The sequence below is a fragment of the Protomyctophum parallelum genome, assembly GCF_964188405.1.
Source record: "Protomyctophum parallelum genome assembly, chromosome: 2".
Lineage (NCBI taxonomy): Eukaryota > Metazoa > Chordata > Actinopteri > Myctophiformes > Myctophidae > Protomyctophum > Protomyctophum parallelum.
In genome coordinates this window covers 53,913,540-53,931,403 of record NC_139699.1, presented here as the reverse complement: position 1 = coordinate 53,931,403, position 17,864 = coordinate 53,913,540, and positions in this window count along the sequence as shown.

Sequence of the window (17,864 nt, the reverse complement as noted above, 5' to 3'; positions counted from 1 at the left end):
AAGTCACTTTCACCTAGAAACTCCATTCACACTTTTTATTATTCAGCTTACTGTGGAGACACATGCTGGGACTTTTTTTTATTTTTATGTTTTGTAGTTTATGAGTTATTTAACTTAAACGCCCAATGCATTCTCTATGGCAATAGCACAAAATTTGGCATGCTACTAGTCCTACATACTTACACCTAGCAACCCCATTCTAGCCTACTTAGGTTCATCTTACGGTGGACATGTTTGCCTGAAAAGGAATCTTTGAAATGTTTCATAGTTTTAGAAATATAGTGCTTTCAAATTTGAGACATTTAACATGGGGCTCAATGGCAGCTCTATAGGCACGTCAAAAGTCACTTTCACCTAGAAACTCCATTCACACTTTTTATTATTCAGCTTACTGTGGAGACACATGCTGGAACTTTTTTTTATTTTTATGTTTTGTAGTTTATGAGTTATTTAACTTAAACGCCCAATGCATTCTCTATGGCAATAGCACAAAATTTTGAATGCTACTAGTCCTACATACTTACACCTAGCAACCCCATTCTAGCCTACTTAGGTTCATCTTACGGTGGACATGTTTGCCTGAAAAGGAATCTTTGAAATGTTTCATAGTTTTAGAAATATAGTGCTTTCAAATTTGAGACATTTAACATGGGGCTCAATGGCAGCTCTATAGGCACGTCAAAAGTCACTTTCACCTAGAAACTCCATTCACACTTTTTATTATTCAGCTTACTGTGGAGACACATGCTGGAACTTTTTTTTATTTTTATGTTTTGTAGTTTATGAGTTATTTAACTTAAACGCCCAATGCATTCTCTATGGCAATAGCACAAAATTTGGCATGCTACTAGTCCTACATACTTACACCTAGCAACCCCATTCTAGACTACTTAGGTTCATCTTACGGTGGACATGTTTGCCTGAAAAGGAATCTTTGAAATGTTTCATAGTTTTAGAAATATAGTGCTTTCAAATTTGAGACATTTAACATGGGGCTCAATGGCAGCTCTATAGGCACGTCAAAAGTCACTTTCACCTAGAAACTCCATTCACACTTTTTATTATTCAGCTTACTGTGGAGACACATGCTGGGACTTTTTTTTATTTTTATGTTTTGTAGTTTATGAGTTATTTAACTTAAACGCCCAATGCATTCTCTATGGCAATAGCACAAAATTTGGCATGCTACTAGTCCTACATACTTACACCTAGCAACCCCATTCTAGCCTACTTAGGTTCATCTTACGGTGGACATGTTTGCCTGAAAAGGAATCTTTGAAATGTTTCATAGTTTTAGAAATATAGTGCTTTCAAATTTGAGACATTTAACATGGGGCTCAATGGCAGCTCTATAGGCACGTCAAAAGTCACTTTCACCTAGAAACTCCATTCACACTTTTTATTATTCAGCTTACTGTGGAGACACATGCTGGAACTTTTTTTTATTTTTATGTTTTGTAGTTTATGAGTTATTTAACTTAAACGCCCAATGCATTCTCTATGGCAATAGCACAAAATTTGGCATGCTACTAGTCCTACATACTTACACCTAGCAACCCCATTCTAGCCTACTTAGGTTCATCTTACGGTGGACATGTTTGCCTGAAAAGGAATCTTTGAAATGTTTCATAGTTTTAGAAATATAGTGCTTTCAAATTTGAGACATTTAACATGGGGCTCAATGGCAGCTCTATAGGCACGTCAAAAGTCACTTTCACCTAGAAACTCCATTCACACTTTTTATTATTCAGCTTAATGTGGAGACACATGCTGGAACTTTTTTTTATTTTTATGTTTTGTAGTTTATGAGTTATTTAACTTAAACGCCCAATGCATTCTCTATGGCAATAGCACAAAATTTGGCATGCTACTAGTCCTACATACTTACACCTAGCAACCCCATTCTAGCCTACTTAGGTTCATCTTACGGTGGACATGTTTGCCTGAAAAGGAATCTTTGAAATGTTTCATAGTTTTAGAAATATAGTGCTTTCAAATTTGAGACATTTAACATGGGGCTCAATGGCAGCTCTATAGGCACGTCAAAAGTCACTTTCACCTAGAAACTCCATTCACACTTTTTATTATTCAGCTTACTGTGGAGACACATGCTGGAACTTTTTTTTATTTTTATGTTTTGTAATTTATGAGTTATTTAACTTAAACGCCCAATGCATTCTCTATGGCAATAGCACAAAATTTGGAATGCTACTCGTCCTACATACTTACACCTAGCAACCCCATTCTAGCCTACTTAGGTTCATCTTACGGTGGACATGTTTGCCTGAAAAGGAATCTTTGAAATGTTTCATAGTTTTAGAAATATAGTGCTTTCAAATTTGAGACATTTAACATGGGGCTCAATGGCAGCTCTATAGGCACGTCAAAAGTCACTTTCACCTAGAAACTCCATTCACACTTTTTATTATTCAGCTTACTGTGGAGACACATGCTGGAACTTTTTTTTATTTTTATGTTTTGTAGTTTATGAGTTATTTAACTTAAACGCCCAATGCATTCTCTATGGCAATAGCACAACATTTTGAATGCTACTAGTCCTACATACTTACACCTAGCAACCCCATTCTAGCCTACTTAGGTTCATCTTACGGTGGACATGTTTGCCTGAAAAGGAATCTTTGAAATGTTTCATAGTTTTAGAAATATAGTGCTTTCAAATTTGAGACATTTAACATGGGGCTCAATGGCAGCTCTATAGGCACGTCAAAAGTCACTTTCACCTAGAAACTCCATTCACACTTTTTATTATTCAGCTTACTGTGGAGACACATGCTGGAACATTTTTTTATTTTTATGTTTTGTAGTTTATGAGTTATTTAACTTAAACGCCCAATGCATTCTCTATGGCAATAGCACAAAATTTGGCATGCTACTAGTCCTACATACTTACACCTAGCAACCCCATTCTAGACTACTTAGGTTCATCTTACGGTGGACATGTTTGCCTGAAAAGGAATCTTTGAAATGTTTCATAGTTTTAGAAATATAGTGCTTTCAAATTTGAGACATTTAACATGGGGCTCAATGGCAGCTCTATAGGCACGTCAAAAGTCACTTTCACCTAGAAACTCCATTCACACTTTTTATTATTCAGCTTACTGTGGAGACACATGCTGGGACTTTTTTTATTTTTATGTTTTGTAGTTTATGAGTTATTTAACTTAAACGCCCAATGCATTCTCTATGGCAATAGCACAAAATTTGGCATGCTACTAGTCCTACATACTTACACCTAGCAACCGCATTCTAGCCTACTTAGGTTCATCTTACGGTGGACATGATTGCCTGAAAAGGAATCTTTGAAATGTTTCATAGTTTTAGAAATATAGTGCTTTCAAATTTGAGACATTTAACATGGGGCTCAATGGCAGCTCTATAGGCACGTCAAAAGTCACTTTCACCTAGAAACTCCATTCACACTTTTTATTATTCAGCTTACTGTGGAGACACATGCTGGAACTTTTTTTTATTTTTATGTTTTGTAGTTTATGAGTTATTTAACTTAAACGCCCAATGCATTCTCTATGGCAATAGCACAAAATTTGGCATGCTACTAGTCCTACATACTTACACCTAGCAACCCCATTCTAGCCTACTTAGGTTCATCTTACGGTGGACATGTTTGCCTGAAAAGGAATCTTTGAAATGTTTCATAGTTTTAGAAATATAGTGCTTTCAAATTTGAGACATTTAACATGGGGCTCAATGGCAGCTCTATAGGCACGTCAAAAGTCACTTTCACGTAGAAACTCCATTCACACTTTTTATTATTCAGCTTACTGTGGAGACACATGCTGGAACTTTTTTTTATTTTTATGTTTTGTAGTTTATGAGTTATTTAACTTAAACGCCCAATGCATTCTCTATGGCAATAGCACAAAATTTGGCATGCTACTAGTCCTACATACTTACACCTAGCAACCCCATTCTAGCCTACTTAGGTTCATCTTACGGTGGACATGTTTGCCTGAAAAGGATTCTTTGAAATGTTTCATAGTTTTAGAAATATAGTGCTTTCAAATTTGAGACATTTAACATGGGGCTCAATGGCAGCTCTATAGGCACGTCAAAAGTCACTTTCACCTAGAAACTCCATTCACACTTTTTATTATTCAGCTTACTGTGGAGACACATGCTGGAACTTTTTTTTATTTTTATGTTTTGTAGTTTATGAGTTATTTAACTTAAACGCCCAATGCATTCTCTATGGCAATAGCACAAATTTGGCATGCTACTAGTCCTACATACTTACACCTAGCAACCCCATTCTAGCCTACTTAGGTTCATCTTACGGTGGACATGTTTGCCTGAAAAGGAATCTTTGAAATGTTTTATAGTTTTAGAAATATAGTGCTTTCAAATTTGAGACATTTAACATGGGGCTCAATGGCAGCTCTATAGGCACGTCAAAAGTCACTTTCACCTAGAAACTCCATTCACACTTTTTATTATTCAGCTTACTGTGGAGACACATGCTGGGACTTTTTTTTATTTTTATGTTTTGTAGTTTATGAGTTATTTAACTTAAACGCCCAATGCATTCTCTATGGCAATAGCACAAAATTTGGCATGCTACTAGTCCTACATACTTACACCTAGCAACCCCATTCTAGCCTACTTAGGTTCATCTTACGGTGGACATGTTTGCCTGAAAAGGAATCTTTGAAATGTTTCATAGTTTTAGAAATATAGTGCTTTCAAATTTGAGACATTTAACATTGGGCTCAATGGCAGCTCTATAGGCACGTCAAAAGTCACTTTCACCTAGAAACTCCATTCACACTTTTTATTATTCAGCTTACTGTGGAGACACATGCTGGAACTTTTTTTTATTTTTATGTTTTGTAGTTTATGAGTTATTTAACTTAAACGCCCAATGCATTCTCTATGGCAATAGCACAAAATTTGGCATGCTACTAGTCCTACATACTTACACCTAGCAACCCCATTCTAGCCTACTTAGGTTCATCTTACGGTGGGCATGTTTGCCTGAAAAGGAATCTTTGAAATGTTTCATAGTTTTAGAAATATAGTGCTTTCAAATTTGAGACATTTAACATGGGGCTCAATGGCAGCTCTATAGGCACGTCAAAAGTCACTTTCACCTAGAAACTCCATTCACACTTTTTATTATTCAGCTTACTGTGGAGACACATGCTGGGACTTTTTTTTATTTTTATGTTTTGTAGTTTATGAGTTATTTAACTTAAACGCCCAATGCATTCTCTATGGCAATAGCACAAAATTTGGCATGCTACTAGTCCTACATACTTACACCTAGCAACCCCATTCTAGCCTACTTAGGTTCATCTTACGGTGGACATGTTTGCCTGAAAAGGAATCTTTGAAATGTTTCATAGTTTTAGAAATATAGTGCTTTCAAATTTGAGACATTTAACATGGGGCTCAATGGCAGCTCTATAGGCACGTCAAAAGTCACTTTCACCTAGAAACTCCATTCACACTTTTTATTATTCAGCTTACTGTGGAGACACATGCTGGAACTTTTTTTTATTTTTATGTTTTGTAATTTATGAGTTATTTGACTTAAACGCCCAATGCATTCTCTATGGCAATAGCACAAAATTTGGAATGCTACTCGTCCTACATACTTACACCTAGCAACCCCATTCTAGCCTACTTAGGTTCATCTTACGGTGGACATGTTTGCCTGAAAAGGAATCTTTGAAATGTTTCATAGTTTTAGAAATATAGTGCTTTCAAATTTGAGACATTTAACATGGGGCTCAATGGCAGCTCTATAGGCACGTCAAAAGTCACTTTCACCTAGAAACTCCATTCACACTTTTTATTATTCAGCTTACTGTGGAGACACATGCTGGAACTTTTTTTTATTTTTATGTTTTGTAGTTTATGAGTTATTTAACTTAAACGCCCAATGCATTCTCTATGGCAATAGCACAAAATTTTGAATGCTACTAGTCCTACATACTTACACCTAGCAACCCCATTCTAGCCTACTTAGGTTCATCTTACGGTGGACATGTTTGCCTGAAAAGGAATCTTTGAAATGTTTCATAGTTTTAGAAATATAGTGCTTTCAAATTTGAGACATTTAACATGGGGCTCAATGGCAGCTCTATAGGCACGTCAAAAGTCACTTTCACCTAGAAACTCCATTCACACTTTTTATTATTCAGCTTACTGTGGAGACACATGCTGGAACATTTTTTTATTTTTATGTTTTGTAGTTTATGAGTTATTTAACTTAAACGCCCAATGCATTCTCTATGGCAATAGCACAAAATTTGGCATGCTACTAGTCCTACATACTTACACCTAGCAACCCCATTCTAGACTACTTAGGTTCATCTTACGGTGGACATGTTTGCCTGAAAAGGAATCTTTGAAATGTTTCATAGTTTTAGAAATATAGTGCTTTCAAATTTGAGACATTTAACATGGGGCTCAATGGCAGCTCTATAGGCACGTCAAAAGTCACTTTCACCTAGAAACTCCATTCACACTTTTTATTATTCAGCTTACTGTGGAGACACATGCTGGGACTTTTTTTATTTTTATGTTTTGTAGTTTATGAGTTATTTAACTTAAACGCCCAATGCATTCTCTATGGCAATAGCACAAAATTTGGCATGCTACTAGTCCTACATACTTACACCTAGCAACCCCATTCTAGCCTACTTAGGTTCATCTTACGGTGGACATGATTGCCTGAAAAGGAATCTTTGAAATGTTTCATAGTTTTAGAAATATAGTGCTTTCAAATTTGAGACATTTAACATGGGGCTCAATGGCAGCTCTATAGGCACGTCAAAAGTCACTTTCACCTAGAAACTCCATTCACACTTTTTATTATTCAGCTTACTGTGGAGACACATGCTGGAACTTTTTTTTATTTTTATGTTTTGTAGTTTATGAGTTATTTAACTTAAACGCCCAATGCATTCTCTATGGCAATAGCACAAAATTTGGCATGCTACTAGTCCTACATACTTACACCTAGCAACCCCATTCTAGCCTACTTAGGTTCATCTTACGGTGGACATGTTTGCCTGAAAAGGAATCTTTGAAATGTTTCATAGTTTTAGAAATATAGTGCTTTCAAATTTGAGACATTTAACATGGGGCTCAATGGCAGCTCTATAGGCACGTCAAAAGTCACTTTCACGTAGAAACTCCATTCACACTTTTTATTATTCAGCTTACTGTGGAGACACATGCTGGAACTTTTTTTTATTTTTATGTTTTGTAGTTTATGAGTTATTTAACTTAAACGCCCAATGCATTCTCTATGGCAATAGCACAAAATTTGGCATGCTACTAGTCCTACATACTTACACCTAGCAACCCCATTCTAGCCTACTTAGGTTCATCTTACGGTGGACATGTTTGCCTGAAAAGGAATCTTTGAAATGTTTCATAGTTTTAGAAATATAGTGCTTTCAAATTTGAGACATTTAACATGGGGCTCAATGGCAGCTCTATAGGCACGTCAAAAGTCACTTTCACCTAGAAACTCCATTCACACTTTTTATTATTCAGCTTACTGTGGAGACACATGCTGGAACTTTTTTTTATTTTTATGTTTTGTAGTTTATGAGTTATTTAACTTAAACGCCCAATGCATTCTCTATGGCAATAGCACAAATTTGGCATGCTACTAGTCCTACATACTTACACCTAGCAACCCCATTCTAGCCTACTTAGGTTCATCTTACGGTGGACATGTTTGCCTGAAAAGGAATCTTTGAAATGTTTTATAGTTTTAGAAATATAGTGCTTTCAAATTTGAGACATTTAACATGGGGCTCAATGGCAGCTCTATAGGCACGTCAAAAGTCACTTTCACCTAGAAACTCCATTCACACTTTTTATTATTCAGCTTACTGTGGAGACACATGCTGGGACTTTTTTTTATTTTTATGTTTTGTAGTTTATGAGTTATTTAACTTAAACGCCCAATGCATTCTCTATGGCAATAGCACAAAATTTGGCATGCTACTAGTCCTACATACTTACACCTAGCAACCCCATTCTAGCCTACTTAGGTTCATCTTACGGTGGACATGTTTGCCTGAAAAGGAATCTTTGAAATGTTTCATAGTTTTAGAAATATAGTGCTTTCAAATTTGAGACATTTAACATTGGGCTCAATGGCAGCTCTATAGGCACGTCAAAAGTCACTTTCACCTAGAAACTCCATTCACACTTTTTATTATTCAGCTTACTGTGGAGACACATGCTGGAACTTTTTTTTATTTTTATGTTTTGTAGTTTATGAGTTATTTAACTTAAACGCCCAATGCATTCTCTATGGCAATAGCACAAAATTTGGCATGCTACTAGTCCTACATACTTACACCTAGCAACCCCATTCTAGCCTACTTAGGTTCATCTTACGGTGGGCATGTTTGCCTGAAAAGGAATCTTTGAAATGTTTCATAGTTTTAGAAATATAGTGCTTTCAAATTTGAGACATTTAACATGGGGCTCAATGGCAGCTCTATAGGCACGTCAAAAGTCACTTTCACCTAGAAACTCCATTCACACTTTTTATTATTCAGCTTACTGTGGAGACACATGCTGGGACTTTTTTTTATTTTTATGTTTTGTAGTTTATGAGTTATTTAACTTAAACGCCCAATGCATTCTCTATGGCAATAGCACAAAATTTGGCATGCTACTAGTCCTACATACTTACACCTAGCAACCCCATTCTAGCCTACTTAGGTTCATCTTACGGTGGACATGTTTTCCTGAAAAGGAATCTTTGAAATGTTTCATAGTTTTAGAAATATAGTGCTTTCAAATTTGAGACATTTAACATGGGGCTCAATGGCAGCTCTATAGGCACGTCAAAAGTCACTTTCACCTAGAAACTCCATTCACACTTTTTATTATTCAGCTTACTGTGGAGACACATGCTGGGACTTTTATTCATTTTTATGTTTTGTAGTTTATGAGTTATTTAACTTAAACGCCCAATGCATTCTCTATGGCAATAGCACAAAATTTGGCATGCTACTAGTCCTACATACTTACACCTAGCAACCCCATTCTAGCCTACTTAGGTTCATCTTACGGTGGACATGTTTGCCTGAAAAGGAATCTTTGAAATGTTTCATAGTTTTAGAAATATAGTGCTTTCAAATTTGAGACATTTAACATGGGGCTCAATGGCAGCTCTATAGGCACGTCAAAAGTCACTTTCACCTAGAAACTCCATTCACACTTTTTATTATTCAGCTTACTGTGGAGACACATGCTGGGACTTTTTTTTATTTTTATGTTTTGTAGTTTATGAGTTATTTAACTTAAACGCCCAATGCATTCTCTATGGCAATAGCACAAAATTTGGCATGCTACTAGTCCTACATACTTACACCTAGCAACCCCATTCTAGCCTACTTAGGTTCATCTTACGGTGGACATGTTTGCCTGAAAAGGAATCTTTGAAATGTTTAATAGTTTTAGAAATATAGTGCTTTCAAATTTGAGACATTTAACATGGGGCTCAATGGCAGCTCTATAGGCACGTCAAAAGTCACTTTCACCTAGAAACTCCATTCACACTTTTTATTATTCAGCTTACTGTGGAGACACATGCTGGAACTTTTTTTTATTTTTATGTTTTGTAGTTTATGAGTTATTTAACTTAAACGCCCAATGCATTCTCTATGGCAATAGCACAAAATTTGGCATGCTACTAGTCCTACATACTTACACCTAGCAACCCCATTCTAGCCTACTTAGGTTCATCTTACGGTGGACATGTTTGCCTGAAAAGGAATCTTTGAAATGTTTCATAGTTTTAGAAATATAGTGCTTTCAAATTTGAGACATTTAACATGGGGCTCAATGGCAGCTCTATAGGCACGTCAAAAGTCACTTTCACCTAGAAACTCCATTCACACTTTTTATTATTCAGCTTACTGTGGAGACACATGCTGGGACTTTTTTTTATTTTTATGTTTTGTAGTTTATGAGTTATTTAACTTAAACGCCCAATGCATTCTCTATGGCAATAGCACAAAATTTGGCATGCTACTAGTCCTACATACTTACACCTAGCAACCCCATTCTAGCCTACTTAGGTTCATCTTACGGTGGACATGTTTGCCTGAAAAGGAATCTTTGAAATGTTTCATAGTTTTAGAAATATAGTGCTTTCAAATTTGAGACATTTAACATGGGGCTCAATGGCAGCTCTATAGGCACGTCAAAAGTCACTTTCACCTAGAAACTCCATTCACACTTTTTATTATTCAGCTTACTGTGGAGACACATGCTGGAACTTTTTTTTATTTTTATGTTTTGTAGTTTATGAGTTATTTAACTTAAACGCCCAATGCATTCTCTATGGCAATAGCACAAAATTTGGCATGCTACTAGTCCTACATACTTACACCTAGCAACCCCATTCTAGCCTACTTAGGTTCATCTTACGGTGGACATGTTTGCCTGAAAAGGAATCTTTGAAATGTTTCATAGTTTTAGAAATATAGTGCTTTCAAATTTGAGACATTTAACATGGGGCTCAATGGCAGCTCTATAGGCACGTCAAAAGTCACTTTCACCTAGAAACTCCATTCACACTTTTTATTATTCAGCTTACTGTGGAGACACATGCTGGGACTTTTTTTTATTTTTATGTTTTGTAGTTTATGAGTTATTTAACTTAAACGCCCAATGCATTCTCTATGGCAATAGCACAAAATTTGGCATGCTACTAGTCCTACATACTTACACCTAGCAACCCCATTCTAGCCTACTTAGGTTCATCTTACGGTGGACATGTTTGCCTGAAAAGGAATCTTTGAAATGTTTAATAGTTTTAGAAATATAGTGCTTTCAAATTTGAGACATTTAACATGGGGCTCAATGGCAGCTCTATAGGCACGTCAAAAGTCACTTTCACCTAGAAACTCCATTCACACTTTTTATTATTCAGCTTACTGTGGAGACACATGCTGGAACTTTTTTTTATTTTTATGTTTTGTAGTTTATGAGTTATTTAACTTAAACGCCCAATGCATTCTCTATGGCAATAGCACAAAATTTGGCATGCTACTAGTCCTACATACTTACACCTAGCAACCCCATTCTAGCCTACTTAGGTTCATCTTACGGTGGACATGTTTGCCTGAAAAGGAATCTTTGAAATGTTTCATAGTTTTAGAAATATAGTGCTTTCAAATTTGAGACATTTAACATGGGGCTCAATGGCAGCTCTATAGGCACGTCAAAAGTCACTTTCACCTAGAAACTCCATTCACACTTTTTATTATTCAGCTTACTGTGGAGACACATGCTGGGACTTTTTTTTATTTTTATGTTTTGTAGTTTATGAGTTATTTAACTTAAACGCCCAATGCATTCTCTATGGCAATAGCACAAAATTTGGCATGCTACTAGTCCTACATACTTACACCTAGCAACCCCATTCTAGCCTACTTAGGTTCATCTTACGGTGGACATGTTTGCCTGAAAAGGAATCTTTGAAATGTTTCATAGTTTTAGAAATATAGTGCTTTCAAATTTGAGACATTTAACATGGGGCTCAATGGCAGCTCTATAGGCACGTCAAAAGTCACTTTCACCTAGAAACTCCATTCACACTTTTTATTATTCAGCTTACTGTGGAGACACATGCTGGAACTTTTTTTTATTTTTATGTTTTGTAGTTTATGAGTTATTTAACTTAAACGCCCAATGCATTCTCTATGGCAATAGCACAAAATTTGGCATGCTACTAGTCCTACATACTTACACCTAGCAACCCCATTCTAGCCTACTTAGGTTCATCTTACGGTGGACATGTTTGCCTGAAAAGGAATCTTTGAAATGTTTCATAGTTTTAGAAATATAGTGCTTTCAAATTTGAGACATTTAACATGGGGCTCAATGGCAGCTCTATAGGCACGTCAAAAGTCACTTTCACCTAGAAACTCCATTCACACTATTTATTATTCAGCTTACTGTGGAGACACATGCTGGAACTTTTTTTTATTTTTATGTTTTGTAGTTTATGAGTTATTTAACTTAAACGCCCAATGCATTCTCTATGGCAATAGCACAAAATTTGGCATGCTACTAGTCCTACATACTTACACCTAGCAACCCCATTCTAGCCTACTTAGGTTCATCTTACGGTGGACATGTTTGCCTGAAAAGGAATCTTTGAAATGTTTCATAGTTTTAGAAATATAGTGCTTTCAAATTTGAGACATTTAACATGGGGCTCAATGGCAGCTCTATAGGCACGTCAAAAGTCACTTTCACCTAGAAACTCCATTCACACTTTTTATTATTCAGCTTACTGTGGAGACACATGCTGGGACTTTTTTTTATTTTTATGTTTTGTAGTTTATGAGTTATTTAACTTAAACGCCCAATGCATTCTCTATGGCAATAGCACAAAATTTGGCATGCTACTAGTCCTACATACTTACACCTAGCAACCCCATTCTAGCCTACTTAGGTTCATCTTACGGTGGACATGTTTGCCTGAAAAGGAATCTTTGAAATGTTTAATAGTTTTAGAAATATAGTGCTTTCAAATTTGAGACATTTAACATGGGGCTCAATGGCAGCTCTATAGGCACGTCAAAAGTCACTTTCACCTAGAAACTCCATTCACACTTTTTATTATTCAGCTTACTGTGGAGACACATGCAGGAACTTTTTTTTATTTTTATGTTTTGTAGTTTATGAGTTATTTAACTTAAACGCCCAATGCATTCTCTATGGCAATAGCACAAAATTTGGCATGCTACTAGTCCTACATACTTACACCTAGCAACCCCATTCTAGCCTACTTAGGTTCATCTTACGGTGGACATGTTTGCCTGAAAAGGAATCTTTGAAATGTTTCATAGTTTTAGAAATATAGTGCTTTCAAATTTGAGACATTTAACATGGGGCTCAATGGCAGCTCTATAGGCACGTCAAAAGTCACTTTCACCTAGAAACTCCATTCACACTTTTTATTATTCAGCTTACTGTGGAGACACATGCTGGGACTTTTTTTTATTTTTATGTTTTGTAGTTTATGAGTTATTTAACTTAAACGCCCAATGCATTCTCTATGGCAATAGCACAAAATTTGGCATGCTACTAGTCCTACATACTTACACCTAGCAACCCCATTCTAGCCTACTTAGGTTCATCTTACGGTGGACATGTTTGCCTGAAAAGGAATCTTTGAAATGTTTCATAGTTTTAGAAATATAGTGCTTTCAAATTTGAGACATTTAACATGGGGCTCAATGGCAGCTCTATAGGCACGTCAAAAGTCACTTTCACCTAGAAACTCCATTCACACTTTTTATTATTCAGCTTACTGTGGAGACACATGCTGGAACTTTTTTTTATTTTTATGTTTTGTAGTTTATGAGTTATTTAACTTAAACGCCCAATGCATTCTCTATGGCAATAGCACAAAATTTGGCATGCTACTAGTCCTACATACTTACACCTAGCAACCCCATTCTAGCCTACTTAGGTTCATCTTACGGTGGACATGTTTGCCTGAAAAGGAATCTTTGAAATGTTTCATAGTTTTAGAAATATAGTGCTTTCAAATTTGAGACATTTAACATGGGGCTCAATGGCAGCTCTATAGGCACGTCAAAAGTCACTTTCACCTAGAAACTCCATTCACACTTTTTATTATTCAGCTTACTGTGGAGACACATGCTGGAACTTTTTTTTATTTTTATGTTTTGTAGTTTATGAGTTATTTAACTTAAACGCCCAATGCATTCTCTATGGCAATAGCACAAAATTTGGCATGCTACTAGTCCTACATACTTACACCTAGCAACCCCATTCTAGCCTACTTAGGTTCATCTTACGGTGGACATGTTTGCCTGAAAAGGAATCTTTGAAATGTTTCATAGTTTTAGAAATATAGTGCTTTCAAATTTGAGACATTTAACATGGGGCTCAATGGCAGCTCTATAGGCACGTCAAAAGTCACTTTCACCTAGAAACTCCATTCACACTTTTTATTATTCAGCTTACTGTGGAGACACATGCTGGGACTTTTTTTTATTTTTATGTTTTGTAGTTTATGAGTTATTTAACTTAAACGCCCAATGCATTCTCTATGGCAATAGCACAAAATTTGGCATGCTACTAGTCCTACATACTTACACCTAGCAACCCCATTCTAGCCTACTTAGGTTCATCTTACGGTGGACATGTTTGCCTGAAAAGGAATCTTTGAAATGTTTAATAGTTTTAGAAATATAGTGCTTTCAAATTTGAGACATTTAACATGGGGCTCAATGGCAGCTCTATAGGCACGTCAAAAGTCACTTTCACCTAGAAACTCCATTCACACTTTTTATTATTCAGCTTACTGTGGAGACACATGCTGGAACTTTTTTTTTATTTTTATGTTTTGTAGTTTATGAGTTATTTAACTTAAACGCCCAATGCATTCTCTATGGCAATAGCACAAAATTTGGCATGCTACTAGTCCTACATACTTACACCTAGCAACCCCATTCTAGCCTACTTAGGTTCATCTTACGGTGGACATGTTTGCCTGAAAAGGAATCTTTGAAATGTTTCATAGTTTTAGAAATATAGTGCTTTCAAATTTGAGACATTTAACATGGGGCTCAATGGCAGCTCTATAGGCACGTCAAAAGTCACTTTCACCTAGAAACTCCATTCACACTTTTTATTATTCAGCTTACTGTGGAGACACATGCTGGGACTTTTTTTTATTTTTATGTTTTGTAGTTTATGAGTTATTTAACTTAAACGCCCAATGCATTCTCTATGGCAATAGCACAAAATTTGGCATGCTACTAGTCCTACATACTTACACCTAGCAACCCCATTCTAGCCTACTTAGGTTCATCTTACGGTGGACATGTTTGCCTGAAAAGGAATCTTTGAAATGTTTCATAGTTTTAGAAATATAGTGCTTTCAAATTTGAGACATTTAACATGGGGCTCAATGGCAGCTCTATAGGCACGTCAAAAGTCACTTTCACCTAGAAACTCCATTCACACTTTTTATTATTCAGCTTACTGTGGAGACACATGCTGGAACTTTTTTTTATTTTTATGTTTTGTAGTTTATGAGTTATTTAACTTAAACGCCCAATGCATTCTCTATGGCAATAGCACAAAATTTGGCATGCTACTAGTCCTACATACTTACACCTAGCAACCCCATTCTAGCCTACTTAGGTTCATCTTACGGTGGACATGTTTGCCTGAAAAGGAATCTTTGAAATGTTTCATAGTTTTAGAAATATAGTGCTTTCAAATTTGAGACATTTAACATGGGGCTCAATGGCAGCTCTATAGGCACGTCAAAAGTCACTTTCACCTAGAAACTCCATTCACACTTTTTATTATTCAGCTTACTGTGGAGACACATGCAGGAACTTTTTTTTATTTTTATGTTTTGTAGTTTATGAGTTATTTAACTTAAACGCCCAATGCATTCTCTATGGCAATAGCACAAAATTTGGCATGCTACTAGTCCTACATACTTACACCTAGCAACCCCATTCTAGCCTACTTAGGTTCATCTTACGGTGGACATGTTTGCCTGAAAAGGAATCTTTGAAATGTTTCATAGTTTTAGAAATATAGTGCTTTCAAATTTGAGACATTTAACATGGGGCTCAATGGCAGCTCTATAGGCACGTCAAAAGTCACTTTCACCTAGAAACTCCATTCACACTTTTTATTATTCAGCTTACTGTGGAGACACATGCTGGAACTTTTTTTTATTTTTATGTTTTGTAGTTTATGAGTTATTTAACTTAAACGCCCAATGCATTCTCTATGGCAATAGCACAAAATTTGGCATGCTACTAGTCCTACATACTTACACCTAGCAACCCCATTCTAGCCTACTTAGGTTCATCTTACGGTGGACATGTTTGCCTGAAAAGGAATCTTTGAAATGTTTCATAGTTTTAGAAATATAGTGCTTTCAAATTTGAGACATTTAACATGGGGCTCAATGGCAGCTCTATAGGCACGTCAAAAGTCACTTTCACCTAGAAACTCCATTCACACTTTTTATTATTCAGCTTACTGTGGAGACACATGCTGGAACTTTTTTTTATTTTTATGTTTTGTAGTTTATGAGTTATTTAACTTAAACGCCCAATGCATTCTCTATGGCAATAGCACAAAATTTGGCATGCTACTAGTCCTACATACTTACACCTAGCAACCCCATTCTAGCCTACTTAGGTTCATCTTACGGTGGACATGTTTGCCTGAAAAGGAATCTTTGAAATGTTTCATAGTTTTAGAAATATAGTGCTTTCAAATTTGAGACATTTAACATGGGGCTCAATGGCAGCTCTATAGGCACGTCAAAAGTCACTTTCACCTAGAAACTCCATTCACACTTTTTATTATTCAGCTTACTGTGGAGACACATGCTGGGACTTTTTTTTATTTTTATGTTTTGTAGTTTATGAGTTATTTAACTTAAACGCCCAATGCATTCTCTATGGCAATAGCACAAAATTTGGCATGCTACTAGTCCTACATACTTACACCTAGCAACCCCATTCTAGCCTACTTAGGTTCATCTTACGGTGGACATGTTTGCCTGAAAAGGAATCTTTGAAATGTTTAATAGTTTTAGAAATATAGTGCTTTCAAATTTGAGACATTTAACATGGGGCTCAATGGCAGCTCTATAGGCACGTCAAAAGTCACTTTCACCTAGAAACTCCATTCACACTTTTTATTATTCAGCTTACTGTGGAGACACATGCTGGAACTTTTTTTTATTTTTATGTTTTGTAGTTTATGAGTTATTTAACTTAAACGCCCAATGCATTCTCTATGGCAATAGCACAAAATTTGGCATGCTACTAGTCCTACATACTTACACCTAGCAACCCCATTCTAGCCTACTTAGGTTCATCTTACGGTGGACATGTTTGCCTGAAAAGGAATCTTTGAAATGTTTCATAGTTTTAGAAATATAGTGCTTTCAAATTTGAGACATTTAACATGGGGCTCAATGGCAGCTCTATAGGCACGTCAAAAGTCACTTTCACCTAGAAACTCCATTCACACTTTTTATTATTCAGCTTACTGTGGAGACACATGCTGGGACTTTTTTTTATTTTTATGTTTTGTAGTTTATGAGTTATTTAACTTAAACGCCCAATGCATTCTCTATGGCAATAGCACAAAATTTGGCATGCTACTAGTCCTACATACTTACACCTAGCAACCCCATTCTAGCCTACTTAGGTTCATCTTACGGTGGACATGTTTGCCTGAAAAGGAATCTTTGAAATGTTTCATAGTTTTAGAAATATAGTGCTTTCAAATTTGAGACATTTAACATGGGGCTCAATGGCAGCTCTATAGGCACGTCAAAAGTCACTTTCACCTAGAAACTCCATTCACACTTTTTATTATTCAGCTTACTGTGGAGACACATGCTGGAACATTTTTTTATTTTTATGTTTTGTAGTTTATGAGTTATTTAACTTAAACGCCCAATGCATTCTCTATGGCAATAGCACAAAATTTGGCATGCTACTAGTCCTACATACTTACACCTAGCAACCCCATTCTAGCCTACTTAGGTTCATCTTACGGTGGACATGTTTGCCTGAAAAGGAATCTTTGAAATGTTTCATAGTTTTAGAAATATAGTGCTTTCAAATTTACAATGGGGCTCAATGGCAAAAATGATGAAAAACGGCGTGCTATAGTATGCCGTACGATATGGTCCAAAATGATGAAAAACGAGGTTAAAAAAAAAATTAGAACAACGATGGGTTATAACCCATCGTTTTTTTATTTTTTTATTTTTTCAAATCCTCAAAAATGATGAAAAACGGCGTGCT